Source organism: Arvicola amphibius, chromosome 2 (genome assembly GCF_903992535.2).
Source record: "Arvicola amphibius chromosome 2, mArvAmp1.2, whole genome shotgun sequence".
In the NCBI taxonomy this organism is placed as follows: Eukaryota; Metazoa; Chordata; class Mammalia; order Rodentia; family Cricetidae; genus Arvicola; species Arvicola amphibius.
The window spans coordinates 134,858,889-134,867,548 of record NC_052048.2 but is presented as its reverse complement, the minus strand read 5'-3'; the positions used below and the strand labels follow the sequence as shown (position 1 = coordinate 134,867,548).

Here is an 8,660-nt window from a genome sequence, read left to right as displayed (position 1 = left end):
AAGGGGGCGGGAACAATGGCCTCTTCTGACCTTGTGGGCAACAGGAATTCACAATACATACATGCTGACACAATACTCATGAATATAAAAACAATAAATAAATCCGGAAGTCAGGACCGTGAGGAGTGTGTTTACCCATTGAGTAATGTGTGTGACAGAACTTACGGGAGACCACCAAGTCCAGTTGGAATGGGACTGATGGAACAGGGGACTAAACCGGACTCTCTGAATGTGGCTGATGTTGGAGGAGGACTGAGAAACCAAGGACAACGGCAATGAGCATGAACTCTACAACATGGATGGGCTCACTGTGAGCCTTGTCAGTTTGGTTGCTCACCTTCCTGGACTTAGGGGGCACTGGGAGGACCTTGGACTTAACATAGTGAAGGGAACCCTGATGGCTTTTTGTCTTGGAGAGGGGCGGAGTGGGGGTATGGGTGGAAGTGAAGGGAGGGAAGGGGGAGGAGGAGGGGAGGAGATGGAATTTTTTTTATAAAAAATGAGAAAAAAAATAAATCATTCTATTAAAATGAGAAAAATTATCCCTTTTTAAAAATAGTGTGGCACATAGACTGCATGCCTTTCAGCATATTGATTATCCTATTATCAGAACTGATTTGTATCAAAGAAGTAATTGTGGGATAGACATTAATCACAATCTTCTGAACACTCAGGATAACTGGGTCGTACATCCATAACATAACTGCTATGGATGAGATGATGAAATCCACCCAGTACATGACCACAAAGAAAGCCACCAGCAGCAAGATGGTCTGGGTGGCCTTTTTCTCAGGAGATGCTCTCAGGTGGCTGAGGCTGTGAAGATACCTGTGTTGCCTCTGATGTCTGAACAAGAAGATCACCATGTATGCACTTGTGGTCAGCATCACTCCTATAAGAAATACATCTCTGGAGGTTGATACTAGTAAAAGCAGTGCCCTGATGATGTAGTTTATGGAGAAGACTGAGCAGAATTTAGTGACCTTCATCTGGTTGGTCTCACTCACATTGGTAAAAGCACCAGTAGAGAAGATCCAGTGGCTAAGGAATAACAAGTTGAAAGACCAAATAAATAAGAAAGCATAAATCATGTATTGCTTTAGTTTATATTTAAAATTTGCCAAGAAAGAGGTACTGGGACTGATAGTGACAGCCTGGAACACACTCAGGAGTCAGGTGACGCAGATGGAGAGGGCTCTTGTTACCCTGCTTATGTAAAAAGTTGTCTTACATTTGAAGTTGTCCTCAATGTTCAGTGACTCATATATTTCCCAAATCCAAAGATCCCGTCCATTGATGATCAACAGTGTATGAATGAAGGCCAATTGACAGGAGATCATGTCTGTGAACTTAGGTCTGTGACATAGGATTATGAAAGTATAGAAAAAAAGGAGAAACATATTGGCCAGGATTCCAAGTCCAGCTTGGAAATTAAGGACATTGTTCAGTGAGAACATAAGTGGAAAATGTGTTCATCTTAGGAGCATGATATGAAAAAATGAAATTTATGCCCTGGCCATGCTGAAGCATGCATGGGCATCCCCATATAAGGTGGTTCTGTTGACCTTGTCCATTTTGGGTTTCATGGTTTAAATTGATGGTGATGACTGACCAGGTCTCATACTCAAGAGGGCACCAGATCCCAATACAGCTGGTTGTGGAAACTTATTTCATATACCTGAAAAAATTATGGATTATTCACCAAATTTGTTATTCACTGTATATCATCATTCTGTTTTACCTATTTATTCTTGATTAACCCATCTCTTTAATTTTTGAAACTCCACATTAGACATGGCCTATGTTCCTATATACCCTCAATATATCTCCTAGATATACAGCATTCTCAGCCACATCTGACACAGAATGCACACTTTATGCGTACCTAGACCTCATGCCTTAGAAAGTGAATCCTGCTGACTTGACTTACATTGCCTTGTTTTATAGTTAACACTGAAAACAGCAGTGGTAAGAATAGAGGAGCATAATTATATTTGTACAACTGATTAAAATTTATGTTGCTCTGGGGAGGAATCACAAAAAACTACAAAAGAGTAAGGTGAGTCAGTCTCATATTTCATAAATTTAATAAGCTCTATTTTACAACTATCCATGTTTTGTTCATAATTCTAATGGAATCACAGTTGATAATTCATAATGATCCCACTATTTTATTCAGTGGTATATCTATCTCAATTCACCTATTTTTCTTTTTCTTTTTCAATGAAATTACCATTCCAGAATCTTTAATTACAGACAATGATACAGTTGGAGTCTATTAGTGCACTTTCCACACTGTGTTAAGTTTATAACCATTATGGTTATAAATGCTTCTAGATGTCTCCCAGTTTACTTCTCATCCATTTAAAACTTGTGTGAACTCTAATTATGGTTTAAAGAACTAATTCCCAACTGTCAAGGCAAATCTTATTTTTTTTTTATTTTTCAGAGCAGGAGAGTAGTGGGGATGAAATCATTAATAGTATGATTCCTATGGGTTTTTAATCTATTCCTTGTTATTTTACCTGCCTGTTCCTTCTTCCATATTTATATTCCCCTCTTTAACTAAGAAACTTCCATTTTCTCACTTTCCTTATCAAATCAATGGTATCCTGCTGCTCCCCTTTACCTTCTTCCCACTTCCTTCAATATGTACTTCCCTCCTCTCTGCTAAGGAGCCCACTCTTTCGTATTTCCCTGAAAAGATCGCTTGTACCCCAAGGCCAGCTCGACTGGGACTGAAAAAGCATGGAATCAAACCGAACTCTCTGAACCTGGACACAATGAGGGCTGACTGAGAAGCCAAGGACGATGGCACTGGGTTTTGATCCTACTGCATGTATTGGCTTTGGGGGAACCTAGTCTGTTTATATATGCACACCTTCCTGGACCTGGATGGAGGTCGGGAGGACCTTGGATTTCCTGCAGGGCAGGGAAACCTGACTGCTCCTTGGACTGGAGAGGGAGGGGGAGGGGAGTGGAGGGAAGGGGAGGGAAATGGGAGGTGGGGAGGAGGCAGGAATTTTTAATAATAATAATAATAATAATAGTAATAAAAAATAAAAATAAAAGCCAGGCGGTGGTGGCACACGCCTTTAATCCCAGCACTCGGGAGGCAGAGGCAGACAGATCTCTGTGAGTTCGAGACTAGCCTGGTCTACAAGAGCTAGTTCCAGGACAGGCTCTAAAGCTGCAGAGAAACCCTGTCTCGAAAAAAACAACAACAAAAAAAAAATAAATAAAAACAAACCTAAATGGTCTGTGTTTAAAGATTTCTTTCTATTAATAGGACAGTCCAAAATAATATTGAGTCAATCTTTCCCTATTGGTTTTATCCTTTTGTGTTAATTTCATATTGTGTCTCTCTACCACTAACATCATGGTTAGAAGATACTCAAATGATTATATTTCATAAATTTTGTTCATTACAATAAAATGACATAAACTCCTCAAAAAAGATTGCTTATACCCTGTTATTCTTCTCTCCATTGCTACCCATGAACAACTCATCTTAAACATGGCCCCATTTTGCTTTCCTGATATCTGTTGTTTAAACAGGCTAGATACATCTGCAGATGTGGAGCTAGGAACCCCCTACAAAAGAGAGCATGTGACACTAAGAAAAACATTGCTTTCAACACATTGTGACAAATATGAACTTGCCAAAGATGACCTCATATGGATCCTGTTTTAGAATCTCTGTTTTTAAAAGAGATTCCTTACCCTGCAGTGGAAATCAAGGGCCCCAGTGTTCTCTTATCTCACCAACACACAAACAGTTTTTATAATTTCAACAAATAGTCTTAGCTTTGGTGCTTTTATAAGTTATTTAACCTGGTTGCCAATATGATTTTTTTTATCAAATTAACATAATTTGTTACTTTAAAATCAACTTGGTACTAAAGAACTAGAAAACTTATCAACTAAGATTCTTGTGAGAAAGAGTGGCCAACTGTATTTTCAAGTTCACTTGTATATTCTACATATATGTGCATGCATGTATATATAGAAGTAATCCAGAAGTCAATAAATGATACCACACTATATCATCCCCATGAATATGCCAACAAAAATCATACATTTTACATATATACATTATGTTTTCTCTTCAAACCTTTATATAATTCCAGGCAGTGCTGGTGCACACCTTTATTCCCAGCACTTGGGAGGCAGAGGAAGGCAGATCTCTGTGAGTTTGAGGCCAGCCTGGTCTACAAGAGCTAATTCCAGGGCAAGCTCTAAAGCTACAGCAAAACACTGACTTGAAAAACAAACAAACAATCAAAAAACAAAACAAACACAAAAAGGACACACAAAACAAAAGCTTGATCTAGTAAAGGCCTAGATTCAGTTTAATTGCCAGAGCCAAACACATGATTCTCCCACAAACTTACAGTTACAGTAGCTGCACAGTGGTGCTCTGTTTTTTTTTTTTAAGTTCTAGGATACAGGCTGGAAAGATGGCACAGTGGTTCAGAGCATGTTTTTCTCTTGCAAATGATCTGGGCTAGATTCCCAGCAATGATGTGGTGGCTCATAACCATCTGTAACTTTAGTAATAAGAATAGATTGCCTTCTTTGATATTGCAAAAAAGAGGTACACAGATGTACATGCAGGTAAAACATGTATATATGAAAAATAAAATATGTAAATATTAAAGAAAGAAAAAAGAAAGGAAGAAAGAAAGAAATAAAATGTGACATTCACCAGCTAAACTTAAATTTACTTGACATATAAAATGTGTTATCTGATTTATTAGGGAAAACAATTAATTCAAGCCTTGGTCTCTAAACTGAAAGAACTGTAGCACATTCCAATTTTAAAATTGCTATTGGAAAAACTCTACATAATAATAATTTTATTAAAAACACCTCTATAATTTATTAATAATGCAATGTATTGTAAATAAAATAAAAAGATGATAATAGATGTTAATGATGATAATTGAAATTTTTTATCTCAAGGCTATGAACTTAAACATCTCTACTTCACATCCTTTGCTTAGTAAATATTTGTCACCTACAGAAAATGATGCTTCTCCTCATTCTTTATGTGGTATCATTCTCTGGCGTGCACTGGAGCTGAGACTGGACCAGAAAACCACAGCTACCATGGCTATAAACTGAGTTGACAACATACCATAGACTGAGAAAAGACATTCGTTTTATCTGAAAAAAATGCAGTGCTTGGGTGTTCACAATAGTTTAAGTTGTACTTAGTTGTAAGGACTAAAACAGAAGTATATTCATAAACATTTGTAATAGTACAAATGCCATCACTATTAAAGGGATCCAGATCAATAGACTGGGCAGGCAGCAGGCAGCTGTCTGAAGAAACGTGCAACAAAAGAAACAATGATCTGTTTCCTCGTAGCTCAACATTGTTCTGAGAAAAATCACTTTCCCCCTTCATAATCACATGATTTGATTTTAGAGAAGTCTTGTTTTAGGAATTTATGGTAGTCTTTGCATTCTTCTCTGAGGAGATAATAATATAATGAATATACAAACATATTAGATCAAAAGTATCATTTTCATTTTAAGTTTAACCATATTTAGTGAGCAATGACCTAAAAGCAGTGTGACTGCTCAGAGGAAACATGGAGTGATTGTGTGACTTTCAGATGACAAGATACATGGTGTTGGCTGATGTACTGTCCACTGTCAGCAACATTAACAAGTCTTTGGGAATCTCAGGAAGATGAGGACCTTAGACGCTCAAATTAGGTCCATGAGCGGATCTTTATGAAATGATATGCCAGTAGGAATAAAGAGTGATTACTAATTAAAGGTATTAATTCATAGCACTGGCTTCATCTCTTAAACAATTTTAAAGTATCGGTTACTCTTTAGAAATTGAATAAAACTCACCAGCAACTGGAAGCACACACAGGCTCACTAGAACTTTGCAGTCTCACACTTTCAAGCCCGTTCCCCTGTGATGAAGCAGCAGCAGCAATGTCACTGCAGAGCCTGGGGGGAAGCAGTCAGACCCAGAGCTCGATCACAAGTCACATGATGGAAGTGTGGGAAAGACATAAAAATGTTCACTCGACCAGCGTGTGTGTGTATGTGTGTGTGTGTGTGTGTGTGTGTGTGTCTGTGTCTCTCTTTCTCACTCTGTCTCTCTGTCTCTCTCTCTGTCTCTCTCTCTGTCTCTCTCTCTCTCTCTCTCTCTCTCTCTCTCTCTGTGTGTGTGTGTGTGAAATGACTACCTGGAGTAAGAACAGATCAATAGCATACTGTGTGCTTCGGCTTCTGTCATGAATAAATGAAACAGCGTTGAATGAAAGCAGAGTTATATCAACTATATTTCTAAAATAAAATCTCTACTTCCTGGATGACTTGACCAAATCCATGAAGGTCCTGCCTACTGCATCAGCATCAGTGTAGATTCTTGAAGTGATTTGGACAAAATAAATTGAAAAATTTTTTAATGTTTGCAAACATAAATTCATGCTTCCATCATTTGGTTTTCTTGGAGTGGATGCTCTGTGTCTAGTGATTAAATGTCATTTATTGACATCGTTTGATTCCATTTTTAAAACAACAACTTTACAATTCCACATTATATAATATATATTATAATATATGTTATATATTATAATTTCACTGTATTTGTGTGTGAGAGAAACAGAGATAAAAGAAGAAGCTCAATTTTAGTTCAGACTGACTGCAATCAAACTCACGAAGCTCTTGTCTTAGATGCAAAGAGCTGAGTTCATAGGTGTATGCCACCACAGCTAACTTCACTATCCATTTGAGTCTCTTGTAAGTGTTAAAATGATATTACAGAAATATTAAAATGGACTTATGACATTCACCAGCTAAACTTAAGTTTACTTGACATATTTTCTGTATGCATATTTTAATCAACACTTGTATTTTGAAATATTAAAAAACTTTGGGTATTTTGACTTTAAATAATTGGATACTAATCAAGAACTGAAAATATTTCCCACTGCTAATGAAATTCTTACTCAATATTATATGAGTAGCAGTGTAACAATGTTCAACTTAGAAGACTTAACTATTGCAAAATAATTCATTATAATTAAACCACTGAAACTCCTACTGAAAATACTCACTTTACATTTTTGTAAGAATAACATTGAAATAATTTATATAGTTTGTTTTCTTTTTTAGGAAAATAAAATATGAAGAGAAAAAATAATTTGATGAAAAGTAAAGTATGAGTCTAGATACTTTAGAGATGACCAAAAAGATCTACTTCATTAGAAATTATTACAGTAGAATAAAAGAATCTATGAAAAATTTCAATCTTATTAATATAATGTTAAGACCATCTTACAATTTATTAAGTCATGAAATGAAACTTTACTAAGAATTCCTAAGTATACACAAACTTAACAGAACAGAAAATACTGATAAACACTAAATTAGTTAATATTTGTTGCATAGTCCTGATGAAGTTTTATATAAATCAATGCATAGTTTTGAGAAAAGTAAAAAAAGAGAAAATATAAAATTATATATATATATATATATCTTAATATTATAAATATACTCCTGCAGAACAATGAATGTGTGTTTTTGTTTCTCACCCTCTAAGCCATTTCAGGTGTTTTGTGAGAGGGTTGTAAATTTACCACAGTTGCCATTAGCAAGAAGGAACCATGTTTATAGAATATTGAGTACACTAGCAGGAGAATCCATAGTCAGATATGTGCATTAAAATACTCTATTTGGGGTCACTTTTTACATAGATATGAATGAACATTTACTGTAAAAAAGAGATTTCATTGTATCTTCATTCAATACATAATACCCATTGATCACCTTCACCCTGTTAGCCTTTTCTGTCTCTCTATTCACACTTCTTCTAAGCACTGTCCTCTTTCGAAAAGGCCACCTTCTACATCACATACCTGACAATCAGAAGTTATAGCAAGTGAAATCTATGTTCTTTTACAAATCATTACACTGATATTTTATGTCTACAGACATTTGTTGTGTTTGCTATTGATACAATTAGGCTTAAAAATAAATTCCAAACAGAGAATTCTCTAATCATTTTATTACAGAAAACCACTTACAGGTCTCACTATTACTGTAGAGAAAAAGAAACGCTCACCTGGCCGGAGCTTTGATAAACATCCATTTGGAATGGGGCCCTAAGAAGTACTTATAAGGAAGAAATGTCATCAGCTGATCTCTCTCTAGACCCATAATTATCATGTCACCTGGAAAGAGGAAAGTTCTGAGCTTGAGGTTGTTAGAACGAGGTAACATTAACTGGAAGAGTGAACTTCTCTAATTCCAGGACAACACTAGAGAAGGAGCACCTGAGCTCTGGCTTTCCCGTGTGTGAACTCTTCTCCCCAGTCCCTATCTGTCTGTGTGGATTAGTGGATCCCTGTCCATCTAGACAAAGCTAAAGTAAAAATAACATCACATTCATAAGAGGTAGAAAAACAGTTAATTCCTCAAGGAATCCTTCCTGCTTCCAAAATATTCCGTAATAGCCTCCACACTTACTTGACAGTGGCTTCATGACCTCACCAAGAAATTAAAAGCACTTTTGCTAAATTTAAGAAAATGTACATAATTCCATCTGAACTGGTGAGTGAATGCGGACCCTGGGGCAACCTGCCCTGGAAGAGAGCACAGACCCACTACCCCCACTTCCCTCTGCAGGC

The 8,660-nt window shown here is 36.6% G+C and overlaps 1 pseudogene; it reads right to left on the bottom strand.

Annotated features, from left to right (window-relative positions):
- Nucleotides 1-539: 539 nt before the first annotated feature.
- On the bottom strand, nt 540-1,487 carry LOC119807881 (annotated as a pseudogene).
- Between the last annotated feature and the right edge of the window lie 7,173 nt (nt 1,488-8,660).